Source organism: Anser cygnoides, chromosome 9 (assembly GCF_040182565.1).
Source record: "Anser cygnoides isolate HZ-2024a breed goose chromosome 9, Taihu_goose_T2T_genome, whole genome shotgun sequence".
NCBI lineage: Eukaryota > Metazoa > Chordata > Aves > Anseriformes > Anatidae > Anser > Anser cygnoides.
Window position 1 is genome coordinate 1,246,119 of NC_089881.1, and position 20,294 is coordinate 1,266,412.

At 38.8% G+C, this 20,294-nt stretch overlaps 1 protein-coding gene across 1 annotated transcript in view; it reads left to right on the plus strand.

Moving 5' to 3' along the window:
* Positions 1-10,880: 10,880 nt before the first annotated feature.
* PLSCR5 (phospholipid scramblase family member 5) overlaps positions 10,881-20,294 on the plus strand; it is a 64,521-nt gene continuing 55,107 nt past the window's right edge. The window contains exon 1 of the mRNA XM_067002398.1: positions 10,881-12,128. The gene's annotated coding sequence lies outside the window, so the exon portion shown is untranslated. The remainder of the gene's footprint in view (positions 12,129-20,294) is intronic.

The window sequence follows — 20,294 nt, forward strand, 5'->3', positions numbered from 1 at the left end:
CTGTAAAAGTGCATGTAGTGGCTAGATTTGTGATTTGGCGATGGTCTTATCTCGTGAGGCAGTCCTGTGCTATGTAGCTTGCCAAACAGAGTTTAAGTTCATTACCTGAGCAGTATTCACTGCTGCACTTGGCAGCCTCTCACAGGATGTATTAGCTGAAGCACAGCAGCCTGTAAGCACGGCTGGCGCCTGAACCAGGGTCTTCATGGCAACTGGCACCTCAACCTGTGCCAGATGGGGCTGCACTTGGATGTGGGCGTACCACTGGTGTCACGGTGTCTGTTGTCTTCAGCAACATCAACAATTCAGAAGTTGCAAAGAAGTTTGTAAATGAAGTCTCTAAACTAGGGACATGGTTTCATGAGACAGGTCTACAAAAATTATCTTTCCTCATGAAGAGAAGAAAAACAAAGAAAAATGAAATAGTGAATTCTTACATATTTTGTAAGACAAGACTAAACACTTTGATGATAATCTAGTTTTTTTTAGTGCGTAAGGTGTACTTTTATAGTTTCATCTAGTGATTCCTACGTCCCTAACTTCACATTGAGAAGGAGAATATCTTTAAAAAGCCTGCTTTTTTAAAAGCAGTCATGTCAAACTAATTTTATATGGTGACCTGATCTGATATCCTGGTGCTTGGCATCAAACGCTTTCACAGAAATTATTAAATAAAACAGTATTAATGAAAGAAATAAGCTATACAGTTATTCTTTTTTTTTTTTTTTTTCATTATCAACCAATATATGCGTGTTAATAACTATGTGGGAAATTATTGCTACATCTATTGGCTGTTGCCTCTTTTCTGTTCACCTGAGTAGAAATGGTGTTTTGAAGGCTGATGTGGCCAGCTTTTAGTGAGCTGGATTGTGAATTACTTGGGCCATGGATGCAGTGACTGCTCAGGAACACTCCATGTATTAACTCAAGTGCAACAAGACAGAAGCTGCTCTCAGGAGTCAGCAAGTGCACACAAGTACCACACAGGGCCTGAGAAAATATACCTGCTCTACCCATGACAGTGGAATATATGTTCAGCCCCAGTGCTGCCTGGCAGGAGGTGGAGGAGTAGTATGCTGTCTCCAAGGCAGTCAGATCCATCAGGCATCTGCGAAGTCCACTCAGGTTATGCCCATCGAACTGCCCATATGGAAACACTCTTTTGGTAGCTACCAGATTTTAGAAGGGCTATTTCAGGCAGGTATTCAGCTGTAACAATGTATGGACATATTCAGGGCTAACACTGGCCTTTGTATAATAAAATCTTGGTACCGAGGTGCTTAGAGCATAATGTAGGCATACCAAATAGCTCTGCAGGAAACAGCTTTGATACAACCAAATTCATAATGTTTTGGAGTTAGTTAGTTAGTCTAACTAAACCAAGCCTGATTTCTTATGGAGAAGCTGTGAGATACATATGTAGTACTCTGGGTTTGAATTTTGTAACACTTTTCTTCTTTGGGCATTTGCATTAGCTATGGCCAAGTCTCTCATTCTCAGAGAATGAAGAGTTGACTGGAGAGTTGATGACACACACACACATTGCATTCAGCCTACCAGGAGCTGCTGCAGAACTACTCCAACCTACATTAACTGCTAAAGCAATGCCTCTAAGATGAGTAAATATGGAGTATCTGGAGTGACTTTTGAAAGCGCCATGTCCCACTTAAAAATACTGATTTACTGCTTCCTCCCAAAACAACATCCAAGCCTTGTTCTCCTTGGAGTATAGGAGTGTTTGAAACACATATCTGGGACAAAGTCAACTTGTAAAAATGTCTTGTACAATCAACTTGAATTTTGACCCATACTTGACAGTTCAGAAATTACCTGCAGTTACGCAAGTTTGGATATTTTGGGCAACATCAGAGTATATTCTGAGTGACCATTTCTGCTCAGTATCTCTGCACATCAGGTTGTGTATAAAAGTCATCCATGTAATGGATGACCATTAGTTCTCTGATATGATAACAAGCCATTGAGCTATCAAAACTCATTGCTCTCTCTTAGCAAGACAGCCTTAGGTCAGCAAAAGTAAATGCAGGGAGGTGAATTTGTGAAAGGTTTTCTTTCCAGTTGTAGATAAAGAGTTATGTTAATAGACAGCCAGCTATAGTAGTACCTGAAAAATTTTGAGATAACCCACAGCACACTTTATACTCTGAAACGTATTAACTTCTGAACACGGCTCAAGGAGGTTCTCAGCTCTCAATATCCCCATACTGCCCATGAAAAGTAAATGGCAGCACTCACCCAGAAAGCTGAACACCTGTGGGGCACAGCCCCACTTATGCATGGGGGCTATAACAGGCTGCATCTGGGCTTGCTTGACTGGTTACTGGAGGGGGAGGCATAGGGTAGCTCTGAGCCTTGACCAGAAAACAGCTGATTTGGAGGCTTTGCTTGTGCTGCTTTGGCTTGGAAATAGGAGGGGTTTACTGGAAGTGGTAGGTGATTTATATGGATGTCATGGTCATGAACCCATGGTGGGTAATGGGAAAATGATGCTATTTTAGAGAGGGGTGCTAATGACTGAGATCCCTTTGTGAAGGGGAAAACTTGCAATATTGGCTTAGCCTGTTGAAGCAATGATTTTGGTGTTTCTGTGTTTTGCAGAGTGAAGGAAGTGCATTCATCATGAATGTCAACAGGCAAGTGTGAATCATCAAAAGCCGGATGGTTCATTCCCCAGAACAGGAATATCCAGAAGTGAATGCTATTACATTATCTAATGGCAGCCAGCCAGTCAAGAAAAACTATTGTAAAATGTTCTGTGATGACAGTAAGTGTAGCAGTGGTATGGAAGCGTAGGCTTAGTTTTTGGTAAGAGATTGTCTTGGCTAGGGTAGGAATAGCGAGTATGACATCAGTTCCTGCTTTTTGGTGCCACTATGTATAACTGTTACACGGTGTTTCAGATTAGGTGGACTGATTGAATTCCTGTGATGGAAGGCTTATTTTCTGGTGTTGGTAAATGGATCTTGGTTGACATTTTTGTTATTTAATTTTAGTTGTGAAGAATGCCAGAGTAACAGTGAGGGGGGAAAAAATGTTTGTAAGTGCAGGCAGTGGTAGGCAAAATGTCTAGATATTGTCTTTTGTGTTTTATCTCTCTGCTCTAGAAGCTGCTTTAGAGCTTGAAAGATAGTGCAGTCTCCATAATCATTGCTAATCCAAGAATACAATATGCAGAAAAATGTTATTTATGCCATGAAATTTTTCCAAAGATTAAAATGTCTTATGTGCCAGTGTGGCAATTTTCCCTCGAGGTTCAGTCAGGACTGAATTTAAATGGCTTTGAGTCCAGCTAATTGCAGGCCAGTTAGCTTCAACCACACTGAACCTGGAAAATTGCCTCTTTCAGGAAGTGGCCAGATTCATGCCTAGAAAACCCTACTTGTATTCTGATCCAGGGGGTGGGTATAAATCTTTAGTATTCTCATTAATCTTTTAAGCTGGTGAACATAAACATCTGGAAGCTTGCACTTTCAGAGTTCTGTAACAACATCTCCAACTGGTTATTTCACTTCTTTTGTTTATAATATTGCCCTTTTCACTCCCTATGTATTATTCATATATACCTTAAATTTAATCACCAACCCACTAAAGTTAAAATCACACTACACCTGAAATATAAACACCATCACACTGGAGCTGAGAACACGTTATGCGTTATACATAATTACCATTATGCTGAGGTAAGATTCCCACCTTTTTTGGTGAAGCCATAAAAGCTTTTTCTGGTTATCGGTGCCTTTTCATACCTGTGTAACAAATGCAACCTTTTGCAGTTCTTTTTCTTGTGCCCTTTCATCTCCACACAGGGAGAGTTTTCACATTTCCTGCTCAGTCTTCATGGCATAAGCCAGCTAGAGCTGTGCTGCCTCCAACTGCTAAAATCACTCTGGGTGTCCTTCACATTCCCCAGCAGAAGCACTGCTCTGCATTCTTATGTTAGGCAGGGAACATCTCCAGCAATGAACCAATACAGTGTCCTCTTTTTCTTGAGCCAGCTCATCCTGGCTGGCAGCTCTTTTCTGCCTTTGCTCCCCAGGCAATTTGGTGATTTCAGTGGTGAACAAAGACTCTACTATAGGTTGTTGGCTGAGTATTTCTACAGAGAGCTCTTCTGTATTGTTGGGGTGCATGTTATAACAGAGTTCCCAAGTGATGGAACAGTGTACAGTGGCAGAGTGGCAGTGTTTGCATGAAAAAGGATTGAAGCATCCTTGTTAGAGGGGCAATGTGTCAATAAAGCTGGTCTAGTAGTTTGGGCTTTTTGTTTAATTGCTTGATCTTACCTGAAAGTCTGTAGACCAATTGAACTCTTACTTATTCTAAGTTTCAGATTTCCGCAGATATTTGCTGTTGGTTACCCATCTTTTCTGTATGTTTTCTGAGCAGCATCATTCTTTTTTTGCTCTTGGTTCTCAGGTCTGCTCAAGCCACTAGCTGAGCATCACCTTTGCTTCAGGATGTCTGTGAATGGTGTAATTTATTACTGACATATGTTACCCGACTATCTTGAGTTCTGATGTTGCCTCCCTACATTTCTTTCAAAGCAATGAATTTTGGGAGGACAAAGATTGCAGGATCATGCTTCTTGTATATTTTGTCACACCACATAACAAAACCCTGGTTCTGAGGGGAAAAATGACTTAAAACTTCAGACACATAGTAATCACATTTAAGGGTCCTAAAAGGTACTTATTTGCAATATTTACTCAGTGTATATCTAATCAGTATCAAACGTCTTCAAATGAAAAGTAACGGAATTTTGTACTTTGAATATTTTTTAATTTAAACTTTTTCATGGAAAGCAGAAATAAGTTACACAATGCAAAAATTAAAGTGAACTTGTGTCTGTTAAACATTAAAATGTTTATGCTTTGTTCAGCTTCCCAGTATTTTCTCATGCTTTATATGAAGGTAATATGTACACTTAGTGCTTTTTACAGAAAGCTGAACTCTTCTCTGAACTTTGCAGTACCTGGGGTCAACAGTGCATAAATGGAGTGAGAAAAATTTATTTGATTTTGTTGTCTGGCTATAAGTAAAACCACTAATGTTGTTCTAATGCTGCCTTTGTTACAGGAATCACAGCAGTGAGTGTTACATCTCACCTTATGTTATCTTCAAGAAGCCTTTCATGCTTATGTATTTAATTATCTAGCTTTCTTTTAATGTATTTGTCAAGCAATCTTAAATATATTATTGCAATACCATATCTGCAATAGTATCTTCACATAAACAAATGTGCTTTTTAACTACAGCATTGAGAACTCCCTCTGGTAGGATTCCCAAACTGCTCTGCAGGTTGCTGGCTACAGCAGACTACCAAAACAAATTTCTTACCATGATCAAGGTCAGAACCAGGTCAGTCATTCGCAGAATATTACATCTCTGTTTGGAAGCAGGAAGCATTTGATATTTGATTTCCCTATGCACCATTCTTTGATGGATTTTCCTTTTCTTTCCTGCAGAGGGAAGGATCTGTTATGTTAAAACTGTTATGTGTATTTACATATAATGACTGATATATATTTAATACTGATAGTGTCCTGGAAAACCATTAAGGAAATGCATCTTCTGGATCTGCAAAAGCATGTAGTAGGCATTCTGCTGGAGTCTAAGGTAATTCTTTATTGAAAAGTGTGTTCACATGAGGACAATGGTCGTAGTGATTTACTTTGACATCAGGTATTTCAGTAAAGTCTGAATCCCTAAATAGACCTCTGCAATGATTTATGAGTGATCAAGGAGAGGAACACTGCTATCACTATAGCTGGCCAAGTTACTTGTCTAATTTTGCTAGGATCATTTGTCAGGGTAAGTCAAAGCTTTCCATTGTCTGTATATGTATGTATTTACAGCTATGGAAAGTGAGCTGCCTAATACTGGGGATTAAAACTGAGTAATGTGTATGCAACTCTCAGTCCTTGGGTTCTAGAGTTTTGATAGCACAAATAACAAAGTTTACTGAGCCTCTAGGATTTGTATTTTTCATTTCACAGTCTTCTCACTTTGTTTTTTATTTTTTATTTTTTATTTTATAGTTGATAAAATGTTTATTTTGTATAGTTCTGTGATTTGGGATTTGTTTTGCATGGGTTCTACTATTTGCTTCAATTCCTCCATCCCCGGCTCTTTAATACTAGGGTGGTCAGGGACTTCTGATGTAAGGAAAGACTGAAAATCTGAATAGGTTGCATATATACTGCATTTTCAGTATGAAAGGGGGTACTTGTTGGTATTCTGAGAGTGGTGTTGTGCTGAAATGAAGAAAAACTTTTGGTTTTAGGAGCTCAGAATAGAGTAAAAACCCACTTAACTGAAATTGAATAACTTCCCTCATCTTGTCACATATAGCAATGTGCTGTAGAAAACCAAAGATGATGTGATTGGTAGCAAAACATTTCACTGAACTTAGCAATGATAAACACAAACCTGTGATAGGTCACATTCCTACTGTAGTGCAAGAGCCCTCCCTCATGCGGTCATGGAGGGACCTCCACACATGACCAATGATCAAAGGAGACTAAGACCAAAGCACATGGAATTTTATCATGTGTATAAATGCTTAATTTTACTTGCAGACCTGTATGTTGCTCAGACATACCTGATGCACTAAGTGCCTGAATACATAGGAAGGATTCAATTTGAGGTACTTAGGACCCATCCTCAGCAGCTCTTCAAGCTCTGTAACTGTAGCAATGGAGTATATTCACTTGAAAACAACTGTTGAAAATTTTCTGTATGATAAAGATGCATCCCCAAAGTAGACTAAAAGTGTCAGTTTTTTCAGTGTAAAGCTAAGGAAGTTTAGGTATCTTATCTGGTTTGCAAGCACCACAGAGTAGTACAAAGTTTGCAAGGATGGATAACTGTTTACAGTTACTCTATGTGTAAGTAGAAGTTAAAGTATAATGAGAAGTTTCCATAACCACACACATTTTCACCTCACACGAGGGTAGGCACTGCTCAATTCTGTATTAGTATGCCCTATATGTAATGTAATACCTGTTCATGTGTACTCAATAAGAAAAAAATAGTTTTCTTGTCATTCCTGATCCAGACATTTAAAATGAAATAAAATAATATAGATACCCCTGATAATGAGCATATCATTGCACTGTTTTTAAACTTCTTTGCCTTCAAGTGTGTAAAACTTTAGATTTCTTCTCAGGATTCAGTTTAAGAATTTGCAGTCACTTAAAGCAGCAAAACCAAAACCAAAAGAAAACACAGAGAAGGTTGCAGAAATGTGTATTTGAATCAAAGTTTCCTATTCTGTACTAATTTGATCTGTTACTTCTGATGAAAGATGGTGCATAGCAGTGTCTGGATAAGTGGAAAGTAGGGGAACTTATATTTTCCAAGCTATCTTGCTAAAGTGTTATTGCTAGTGGGGTGAGGAAATGCATACAGATTCCATGCAGGAAAGGGGAGTGTGTAGGCAGGACATGGCAGGGAAATAGTGGCTGGGTAATTCTGTGACTACGTCTGTAAGGGCCTCAGAGGGAAGGCAACCTCACCTCCATAAGTTACTCTGCAAGTGTTTTTATGTGCATGTTCACAAGGACATCTTAAATCCAAAAGCTTCCAAAATAACAAGATTTCTTGACAATTTTTGGTTTAGACCTGGCTCAAAGCAAAGGGTAGTCAGGGTAGTCTGCAAGTTGCATATACTCAAGAGAAGCTGTAGCACACTGGTGCTTCAGACTTAGTTTCATGTTTCCCTGGACTGTACTAGGAATGAACCAGATGGTACCCAAGCTACTGTAAGTCATGTCATACTTGATGTATTAGAGAGTAGCCAAATATGTCCCTGTTGCTTGTTCTTTCTGATCTGGCTTTGTTGTTCTCAGTTATGTGAGTAGAAATACCAAAAATTCTTCTACTAGCTTGATGAACTATGTAATCCAATGGTAAATTGTACTTATTTTGGTATTTGTCTTGTTATTCAAGAGAGATGAAAACTAAAATGTGAAGTAAATCCTAATATAAAGTGCCTGTGATGGACGGTTGGCTTTCTTTTATCGTTGCTTATAGTCCTTTAACTGCTTGTCATTAAGGACTAAGATGGTAGAAGAGTGAAAATGCCTTGGAAGTTTTTAGGGCTCATTACCTTCATACTTTCTTAGCTTCCAGTGTCTGGGAAGATGCTAAAAATCTTTGTTCTTGGAAAAGTTAAAAACCTAATTTTAAGTAATTTCTTTGCAATCAGTTTTGCAGTTTACTAAGTGACCAAGAAGCTGAGGTTGAATTCAGGGGTGCCAGACAGTGTCCATGGTTATTTCTGGACAGTGAGTCTAACATTCACTTCTGCAAGTCTTTCTCTAGAATGGTGACTGTCATTCTCACAGTTATGGCTGTGATTAGCATCACTTGCATTAAATCGAAGTCTGAGAAGGTAGAGACTTAGTTCTATCGAGGAAACCTGTAGGTGCTGGATTAGTGCAATAAATACAGTGGTCTTTCATCCAAACAGCCTCACTTACTGAAAAAAGAAACACATAGATGCACATAATGCACCTTTTTGGTTTCTTCTCTCCAATTATGCTAACAAGCTTCTTGCTGAGAGAGGATTAGGGCTGGTGGACAATTGAAGACAATGCTTTCTTCTTGGTAAAAAGGTGTGAAAAGATATAGGCACTAGAGCTGGAGTTATTAGTCGTACCTGCAGGAGGCCATATGACTAAGTTAGGCCACGAGAGACTGAACTACAGAAAATGCTTAGTCACTAGTCTAAGCTCTTCAATGACATCTTTAACACCTTTTGATTTGAAAGGAAAAGCCACAATGCAAATATTCCCCTGGCAGGTTCTGCTTAGTGTTTGTGGCTCAGCGGGGCTGTGTGACACCTGGCTGAGTAAAATTCCCAGCGGGAGACCTGCACTTGCCCTGCCAGCGGGGCACGGGCACCTGCAGGAGCTCAGAAGGCAAAGCTGAAGATTAAAGAGGCAGGAAGGTCCTATGGAATAAGCCCGCTACCAATTTTATTCTGTATTCCATAGTGTAAGAGGAGTGAATTAAAAGGAAAAATCAAAAGAAATGTGTAAGCCCCTCTAATACTTCTATTAACAGTACTGTTGCTTCTTTGGAGCATTTCAAATAGCCAAAGAAAGATGGTCAGAAAAGACAAAATTTCTTGTTCAATTGCATTACCAATCAATTATGAATTTTTAAAAGGAAATGTATATATGCTCTGGCTGCCATGGTCTTTTATTTGGCCTTTCCTGAAAATATTTTGCTCTAATTTCAATAAGTGAAATTTAAAAATTGGATCATTTTTATTTCTGCTTTGTAGCTGGCTGTTTATTATCCCTTTTAAATGTATTCCTAACTTATGTGTGCAGTTCTTCTGGAAAACCTGAATTATATCTCGACTGCTCTGTGACTATATGCAGTATTGATGCTAGCCTGTGAAACCCACTGGTCGCCAATTGAACTAATCATAAAATACTAAGTCAACATCTCCCTGCATCACAGATATGTATTAAGTTACTTTCCACACAGACAACATGAAATGCAAATAATGTAACTTAGAAATGGGTATCTAACACAAATGTTATTAATGTACCTCCCAAAGACTGCTCAGAGGCAAAGGTGACCACAGGGGCGGAGGTAGCTGGTTACAGGCTGCCTTCTCTAACATCTGTGTAAATAGTGGAGTGGTGGCCCCTTGAAGTTACAAGGGCTGCAGTTTCAAATATTAAACTACAAAAAAAAAAAGTCTGCTTGTGACTGTACCAAAGAAATTGCCTCTAGTATCTTTTCTTTTTTTCTTTTTGGCTGCTGCTATTAAGAAAAATATCAGAAGACCACCAAGGAAGAAAGGGGCAGGAAAAGGACAAGCATAACGAATGCCAAGATTTAATTGATAGAGTAGCAGCTCGTACTGCCTGTTCTCTTTGTGGAGATGTTATCCTTCACATGTTGATAACACTAATCTAAAGAACGGTATTGAACTGACTCATACCCCTCCCCCCAGTATTCCAGAAATAAAATTTTTCTTTAAAAAAAAAAAAAACACTTTTCCCTAAAGTCGAATATCCTGAATCTTCAAACACCTAAGCAGAGTGTTTAGAATAAATTTTGATCTCTAGGGGGGAGAGTTGTCATTTAAGGCTATTTAAGTTATTCCTAACTTTTTAGGTATGTACACTTAAGTAGTCTACAGAAGGATAGATAGGTGCTTTAAAATGAAAAACTAAGACACTGAAATCCTATGTTTCATTTGATCTCTTCTGATTTTCTTCTAAGGCTTTCCTGAAAGATTTTTTTTACTTCAACTGTGCCTGATCTTTTTCAACCCCCTACTTCAGCTTCTGTTTGAAAACAGGTACCAAGGTACCCATGTGAGAATGCAAGTATGAGGCTGTGTTAAAATTTCTCTTGTTCTAGTGCTTGAAGGATGAATGCAAAGAAAATATGATTGTGTATAGATGCAGTCTGCCATGTATATACAAAGATAAGGTAATAGGTTGGAAATCACCAGTTCTAAGTTTCAATATTTCCATTTTATTTTCGGTAGATAGAAATGCCTGCAAAGTATGTGGTCTTATGACCAGTCCAAATCCACAAATATCAGTAGTAACAAAATTAGAAAGCTTAAGAATTGTTTTCCACTGCAGTCGGTCACATCAGCTTAATATCAATGCCAACTTCTGGTTATAATTAATCTAGGAGAAAACTGCATTTTACAGCACAAATGTTAATGAATTTGGATAATGTGATATAAGAAAACATTTGATTGTATTGGAACTTGTTTGCTGCTCATCAGAAGTATTGCAGCATTATTTTAGAAGCTCCCTTAAGTGAGGAGGCTCCATGGTACACTGGAAATTTCTGTAAGGCAATTGTTCTTTCTAATAATGTTCTAGAGTTTTTTCCTGGACTCTTTATCATTGTGATGAAAGTCCTCTGCAAGTAGTTTAAGTTCACAGAGAGTATTTTGAACATTTACCCCTTTCATTCCTAGAGTTTTCACTTTTTTCCTAAAATCTTATATTTCAGGGCAAGCTGTGTTTAAGTTCCAGTCTCATCTGAAGCCTAGATTTTCCCATCGGAGGTGGGGAGTGGGAGGGAAGGAACACAGGGACAGGAGAGGAGGTAGGGTACAGAATTGCTAATACCTCAGGGGTATGGTAATTTACCTGGTTAGTGAAGAAGTTGTGTTGAGTTTTAACAATGGGAGCTAGAAAGGCAAAAAATAAGAAAGGTCAAAACCAAGCAGATACAGGTATTTTATGCTCAGCATACAGTTCTTCTCTATAGAGTTCCTGTAAGTCTTATAGGTGATGGTCTTCCCTGTGACAATGTCAATGTTACAATTTGTGTAAACAAACAAAACCCTAAAACCCAAAAGGTCTATTTTTTGATCTTTAATCTTGTCTTTCGGCAAATGAGGTTCAATGAGGCTAACTACTTAATCTCAAGAATGTAGTTTCCAAAATAAATCCAATGCTTTTCTTTAAGAAATATCTATATTCCATATATTCTTTAATGTGGCCTCTCAGAGGAGGCCCATGTGGTGCAGTACAGTGAAGATGTGTGTGAGGAAGCTCTGAGCAGACATGTGGGATGACTTAAGTATGTCTTCTGTATGGCAATATTGCCTCTGGATCCTGAACCAGATCATTTAACACCTGCACCAAGAGGACATGCTGTCCTCTTTCTATTTCCTCGGGAAAAACATTTGAATCAAACCTCACTGTAACTGGAAGAGTTGAGAGGTACATATGCAACTGGAAGAATGTCAGCAACAATGTATGCATATGTCCTGGTTTCAGTTAGGACAGAGTTAATTTTCCTCCTAGTAGCTGGTAGGGTGCTATGTTTTGGATTAGGATGAGAAGAGCGCTGATAACATGCTGATGTTTTAATTGTTGCAGAGCAGTGCTTACACCAAGCCAAGGACTTTTCAGCTTCTCGCTCTGTCCTGCCAGCGAGCAGGCTGGGGGTGCAGCAGGAGCTGGGAGGGGACAGACCCAGGACAGCTGACCCAAACTGGCCAAAGGGGTATTCCATACCATCTGACGTCATGCTAAACAATATATAGGGGTGGCTGGCCGGGGTGGGGGGGCCGGCTGCTCGGGGATAGGCTGGGCATCGGTCAGCGGGTGGTGAGCAATTGCGTTGTGCATCACTTGTTTCGTATATATTGTTATTATTAATACTATTATTATTATTGTTGTTGTTGTTATTATTATTATTTTCCTGTCTTAATAAACTGTCTTTATCTCAACTCACAGGCTTCACTTTCCCGTTTCTCTCCCCCATCCAAGAGAGGGAGGGGGGAGGGTGAGCGAACGGCTGTGTGGTGTTTAGCTGCCAGCCGGGTTAAACCACAACAGCACACTTGAAGATTTTGATTGACAAGCTGGCAGAAGATTGGTCAGAAAAATATAACTGAATTTTACTGGCATATGTTTAAGACAGTGTAGGTGTGGACTTAATGTTGGAAATGACTTATTGCTTAGCATTAGCAGGACAGCTCTGCTTTTTGTTTGGTTGTTTGGTAGCTCTGATTTCAGTGAAGCAGCTCCTGATTAGGTGATGTTTATCAGATGAAGGTTTTCAGGCCAAACTCAGAATGCTTCAAGTACACAGCTCAGATGTAGACATTCAAGGGAAGCAGTGTAAGATGTGAAATGAAATCCCTTTGTACTCAGGAGGGAGTTAGTCTAACCACTGGACTATTAAATAAAAACTGGATGACTTTTTTTTTGGAGGATACTGCTACTAGAAATGTAATAGTGATTGCTGTGGTATGTGCTGGGCTCAGTGGTCTGCTGATGTGGTTCAGGACACAGGACGAGGAACACCAACCTGGACACCAAATGGGAGTGGAGATGCCTACTGGCCAGTTCTGGGTGCTTTAACACAAAAGTATGTGCAAACCCAGGCAGAAAAGTTGTGTGGGTGTCCCAAAATACCAGAGTAGGCTGTGGAATAGGCTGCTGGCTGAACTGCTGGCTTGAGCTGAGCCAGTACAGGGACCTGGCAGCTGGTTTGTGCTCCCATCTCAGAGGACTGGGGACACAGCACGGAAGTGCTGTGCCACTATTGTATGCCTCTTCCCAATGGCTTCCCGACATGTAAGAGGATTTCTTCCTCCTCACTCATGGAGCAGCTGCAGAAAGCTTGTACTAGATGAACTGCCTGCTTTCAGCTGAAGTTAGCGCAATATTTTCACAGTGGTACACTACTTTATTGGCAAGAACATATGTATATTTTTTATTGTATCAGCATTTACAATTTCCCAACTTTATTTTAATTGGAAGTTAATGGTGTATGGCTCTTCTAGTAACTAAATGAATATTTGAACTACTGCAAGTTGCTTTAATAATTGTTCAGCTAATCATTTAAATTATCAAAAATCTTAACTTGTGCAATGTCATATAAATGGTAAGAATTAAAAATTAATCAACTTGATTTACGTAACTAAAAGCTGCAATCTAATGGATATTTTTCAATAAGAAGACAGCAGTAATTATGCCAAAAAAAAAATATTCATTCCTGTAGTTTGAACGATTGTAGCAATTTCCACCAGGGGATTTTGCAGTCAGGTTCCAGTTCTGGGCAACAGTGATTAATATAATGGTTATTAATGAGAATCCATTTTTGTACATGGAAGGGTGTTTGGGTGTCAGTGTTTCAAAAGCAATGTGGTTAGCGTATTAATTATAAAAGATAGCATTGGACTGGTGACTAAGTAACTATATTGATTTTTTTCCTCATTTTCTGTGATGTGAAAGGTCAATTAGGCTTATAGAAACAATGGAGCCTTTTCACAGCAGGAACCATCGTTTCTCTGTGCTGACATCTTTTTAACCATGTACAAAGTTCATTAAATGTGCAAAGGTAGTAATGTTAAAAGGAAGAAAGTGATTGGGTCAGAGGTCACAAACAGTGGCAAGCTGACAGCCTCTTGTGGATTACGCCACGGGAGCTAAGTAATAGTGAGAATTGCTTTTCAGGTTGCCCACTGGGACCGAGGGGAATGAAGTCATAAGCAGCTAATACTATTGGGTTAATTAAAAGGAATATTGACAGCAGCTTTTTTTGTCTTGCGCTGAATGGGATGCTGTTAACCAAGTATTTTATTGGGTTACATAACATTAGTGAATTTGTCTTGAATAACAGATTACCAAATCTTAAAATCTACCGTGTCCCAGTAAGCAAGTATTGAACAGAGCATGTCTGACACTTGTACAGCCTTCTATTTCACTGTCTCCCTCTATATGATATGTTGTCAGATGTAACCCATTCAAGTCATTTTCCTTTCCATTGAAGCTGGCTCTCCCAGGTGTTAATGTCCAGATGTTTTCACAGGAGGGTTACAAGCAGCTAAAGCTCTGCTTCCTGAGATATCGTGGCTTGCTAAATATAACTGGAGTGCCCACTGTCCTCCTGTTCATTTACTCAAGCATTTATAACACTTTTAAATTGTAGCCACTGTCTCATTTAAAACCATAAGAATCAAAGCATGGAAGGTAAAACAAATTCCAGTGTTGAGGACAACAGGTATTTAAATTTAGAACTTGATTTGTTATTGTTCTAATGCTGACAGAAGAGCTGAGCAAAGCATTCTTGATCATCTTGGTGAAATTAATAACTTTAACAGCACATCTGCTGAGATTTCAAAATTGTCACTGCTGCATGAAAATGACAGGCTTTCATACTTATACATTCAAGAAAATAATCCTCTATTTTTAGAAGTTTTTAAAGTGTTTTTCTACACTGAAATGCTGAAAACATTAATTATATCCTAGATGTAACTAATTTGCTTGTAGTCTCCATCTCAACACATCAGGGTTTTTACTTTTCCATGCTAAAAAGAAAAGTTGATGTGAAGTCTCCATGTAGCAATGCGTCTGATTGCTTCGAATTTTTTATGATCATTCTTTGATTTCAAAATGAGCTCAGAGCTGGCAGTGCAGTGAAGATGTACAGGTAGACTTCAAAGCTGACTTTCTTCTTCCGTTTTCTGTTCTGACACTACCGTCCCTTTGGTTTGTTTTGCAGAAGCCTACAGTAACACAGCCTGAATTATCTGACAATGCTAGCAAAAAATGGAAGCAGAAATATAATTACTCACTTCTCCTTTCATATCTTGGTTGATAAACAGTGAAGATGAAATCATTCCTTGCATGTACAAGAGAAGCACTTATCAACTGTATTTACATCAGAAAATTGTAAAAGCATGTACTATTGTGATATAACCAGATTGCTATGAAATAGGGATTTCTACCTTTTAAAAATTGCTATGACTGCAAGAGAGCTGGGAGTGTAGGAGACTCTTGAAGGAATTGTACATCCACAGATTATTAGAACATCCTGTTTATGCTTTTTAAGGGTTGGATGGCTTAAGTTCAAGAAGGAACAAATTTGACACCTGACAGAAGCTAGCCTTCTAATAAAGAAAATGATCTTGCCTTTCTGTGCTTCTTCAATTAAATAGCTATGCAGTTGTAGACATCTGTTTTGGTACATTTATACTGTAGGGAGGGTGCACATTCTGCACATAAAGCTCAATTCATTAATGAGAGTCATCTTACTTCTTGCAGTTACTCTTCTCCAATACCTTTTTGTAGCAGTGTATAGATTAAATTCTTCACTGCACTGCAGATCAGATCATGCATCAGATAACCATTGTCTTGCATGCTTTGAATGGATGGAATCTTACAGGAATGCCCTGCAATAACTGTTTTGTGCTGTTTGTATTTGTAGGAAGTTAAACCCCTCATCTCGGAGGAAGTGTCCAAGCTTTTCAGAGTTAAGGCTTACTGCACAGCACCCTGTCAGGTACAGAAGTTCTACCATTCAGTCTCTCATGCAGGGATTTGGGCAGAGTCTTGCCCAATGTTTCACAGTGGTATCGTACAATAGATAATCTCAGGGCAGGGCCTGCTGTTTAGTATCCTAATTGCTAATTCACCTGTTCTTTTATGAGGTGTGGGTGCTATTTTGGTTGAGGTAGGACCATCAAGCAATAACACTTCCTGCTTCTATAAAAGCTAAATAGTAATAGCTCAGCAGAGAGCTCGGCAGATATAAAGAAGGTGAGATGGAAAAGCAGCTTCTGTTCGCATATACTGTCTCTGAGGTAAAGCAATATACGCAAGTACAGTCGAGGAGCACTGTACACTAGAGAGAGAACTTGACACTTGTATTCACATCTTTCACAGTTCTTTTCTGCAAGTGATAACTTTTGACACCACTACCTGTGTGTGAAGGGTACTGATGGCCAGAGTAATACACAGTTACTGCCTAGTAGTGTAAGGCTGGCACCTGAAGCATGTATAACCCCTCTAATGAAATAGCTCCATGGGTTTGCACTCCAAGCTTACGTGATCTAATTTGAAGGCAAGTAAGTGGATCATATCTAGTACCTAAGCATGAGCCCTCATCATTAGTGTGCCTTTTATCCAGTGTTGTGTAGCATATCTGCAGGGGTGCAATCTTGCCTCCGGGTGTCCCTGATATTTGTGGTTACTGATTAGTTGCTGCCACAGGTTCTTCCTGATAAATTCCACATATAGAGGCTAGAGCCTGCAGTAGTCTGTCGTGATGCACTGGAAGTGTATAACCTGTAGTTTCATCAGCATTACTGATTTGTATGCTTTCCTATGCTACTTTTTAAAGTTATATATCTTATTTGTTGACTGAGATTTATGTACAAAAGCAGCATTGCCCAAACTCTACCTGCAGCACGGGTTATACTTAAAAGCTGCTGCTGTTTACAAAGCATGCTTTTGTCTCTACAGTGGATTTACACCTGAATATCAAGTTGGCTGAAAGAGCAATAGGGTGCAAAAGATTATAAAGCTAATCAGATTAATTCATCTCCTCTTGTACTGATCACAAATGAAGTACATTCTCATACTTTTATTCTGAAATGATCAAAAGGTTTTGCCCTAATGCATGTTAATTTGCTACAAAAAGGGTGGACTTATGAGCTTGGTTGAGCACAGACCTCTTCAAGTTAGCACCACATGTATTCCTGACATATAAGCCAGTTCCAAACCATAAGCTATAGTTGAGCTGCCAGACAGATGTCCCAGTGTGCCTGTGCAGCGCTCTTACTTCCAAAAAAGCTTTGGGCTCACAAGTCATCCTCCTGAGCCATGGGGATCTCTGTGCTCTGTGCTAGCACTTCAGTGGAGATCAGGAGTGAGGATCTGAAGCAACTCTCCCAGTTGTCCAGTTGTGTTGGAGCACATCAGCTGGGTTCCTGGCAGGTGAAATGCTTAAATATAAGTCATGTTTAAGTCTGATAAATGTCTATCTGTCAGGGAGACCACTTTGACATCCCATGGCAGCCTGTCTTTCAAATAGTTTGCAGATTTATAGCCTTCAGTGACTATGTGGATTCTGTGAGGGGATGTAGAGCTCCTATGCCCTGTTTGTTCTTCCCTGCCATATTTTTGAAGTTCCTTGTGAACAGCAGCTTTTACTCCTTTCACCTCTGCAAAGACTTCTTGATCATGTAAGCTGAAGTTATCACCATTTTTCTGGAGGCTGTCTGCTTTATATCTCATATTTTATTCTATTTTTAAGAGTGTTTTTGGAGCAAGTGCCTCTTGAGTAGAAAGCTCTGTTATTGAGAACACGCTTCAATGGTAAGGTGCAAAAATTTAGACAATCTTAATACAATCTTTTGGTATGTCAGATGTTTGCTTCCCTATGCATCTTTCTGTTGTCATTCAGGCTGATGTCACAGTTTCTTCACCCACAACTAACTGCCTTATTTCAATGTTATATGAGAAATGAAGCAATTATGCAAACCTCCTACCCACTCTATTACAATGTCATGTGCTTGAGGACAAATGAACTCATTTATTTGGGAGAGATGATATCCCAACAGATGTGCATGGCTGGTTGTTACCTTTTCAATAAAAGATAATGGTGTAAGAATGAAAGAAAACTTAGTAAGTATTGTTTCTTTAAACTTCTGTTTGAGAGATGCTTTCCTGAGTACAGACCTTAGTGCAGAATGCCATTTCATCATCCAGACTTTCTTATTGGAGGTGGAAGGATTAAAGAATGTGTTTGAAGTTATTCCTGTGCCTGATGGTCACAGGCCTCTCCACTACCTTCAGTAAGCTATTTGGTGCCAACTATTCACAGTGTTCAGTTATACCTGCTGGGTTTTATTACTCTCAGACTTCTCTTGGTTCTTAATTGTTCAATAGAATATGAACTAAAGTGTGTTGTTTCTTTGACAAGCAGACTGTTTATTTTCCTATGCTCCAGAAAAGAAAAAAAAAGTTGTTACATAAGTTATGTCTATTTTTTATTTCATTTCAAAAAGAAATTTGAACCGTCTGCAATGGTGAATCAAAGTCCTGATTTCTAATCAGAGAGAAATTGACCTGCTGAATGTCTATATTCAAGCTTACTCTACTAGTTTGTATGGCTGTGTATTAGAGTCGTAAAAGTTACAAAGTCAAGTAACAAAAGTGCATGCAGTGATAACCCAAAAATGCCAGAAACACCCTTTATCCACCATTATGAAAAACAATACCAAAAACTGGTGATTATGAGCTTCTAGAATGCCAGATTTAATTGTAAATTTTTAGGAATTTTAGCTTCTATCTTTAAATCTGAAAGTTAGAACACTATGAATTACTTCCAGATAATTAGACCTACATACCAAGGCAAACTCCCAGGCCATTCCCCTTGATTCAGTATCCTGACTATGAGCAAGGCTGGTATTTAGAAGAAATGGCTGACTTCTGGACTAAACTGCGCACAGGACAGTTTTTCCCTAACACCCATTATTTAGGGTTGGCTTATATTCCACAGCATGATGTTAAGCAACTAAGATATATCATCAACGGCAGGAACATCCCAGACCTGAAAAGCAAATTATTTAGGTATGTTTTCCAAAACTTATCAATTTGCACTTAAATGAAAAAAAAATAAATTCTGCAACAAGTTCCTTTCAAATGTATATAGTACTGCAGCATAACAATTCTATGGGAATTATCTTACTCTTATTAAAGTCAGGCTTCATCTAATAGCTTTGACATACTTTAGCTAGGAAAAAAGGTTATATACAAATGTCCTCAGTCTTTTGGAAAGGCTGTGACCTGCATGATATTTAAAAGTCCACAGGAGTATATAGGAATGAACACAGCAGTTGTTCCCTCATACTATGTTATTACAAAGAGAACTGGGGGTCAAATTGCATGAATGATAAATGGAAGGTGCTTGAAATGAGTTGGTTCTTTTTTGAACATTATACATTGACCTTGGCAGTTTTGACAATTACATCCATCATTTCTAAGAATCCATTCCAGAACACCCGTCTGCTCTCTAATGTGGCCAAGTAAACAGGATTTGTGAATATACGAATCAAAGACTGATCTCCTGTGCCTATACACTGATTAACAGTTGGTTTCTTGGTGCAACTTTTTCATTCTATGAATTATGCGAAGATCATAATTCAACATGGCACACCTGTAGACAAGCATGTTGGAATGCTTTAATCTTTACTCACAAGATCTCAGTAGGATCGATAGTTGGCTTATGAGTTCGATAAGCAAAATGGAATAAAACCATTAAGAAGCACATTGTACAGAGTAAAAATGATGTTTCAAAGCCTTGGTGTTCCCCGTAGCAACAGAACTTGCTGAAGATAAAAGATGGGACAAACTGGGATGGAAAAACTTAGCTGCCCTTGAACATCAACATTCCCAGACTTGTAAAGTGAAAATAAGCTTTTCTGTTAGGAATTTATAGCTTATCCATCTCAGACTGACTGTGCGAACAGATTCAGTAATCTTAAAACAAGTAACAAGGCATGCTTATAAGAGCACTGTTTAATATTCCTGAGTAATGTTTTTGTTTTTTTCAGATCACTTCTATTCATATGAAAGTCACTAAGCTGAATCAATGAAGCTGGCATGCAGCTTAGCACTACCATAACAGACAAAATCATCTCTTATGCTTGCTGTATGTCTTTCAGTGTATTACTCCATTTCTTTAACAAAAACATGGAAAGTGATGCAAGCCTTCCCTGAAGAGATGAAGGCTGAGATGACAGAACTTGCTCAGAGTAGAAATGGATGCAGATTAAGATTGAAGTCCCCACAGCAGTAACAACCAAGGCTTTGTCTGCTTGGAAAGGAACCAAGTAGGAGCTGTCTACACACAAAACAGTAATAATGTCAAAATCTGCATCCACAGAGTTTATATAAGTGATTCAGTTATGGTGTTAACTGTAAAAGTAGAGCTTTATCTTAACTTTTAATTCTTCTTTTTCAGAGTACATGGCAAAT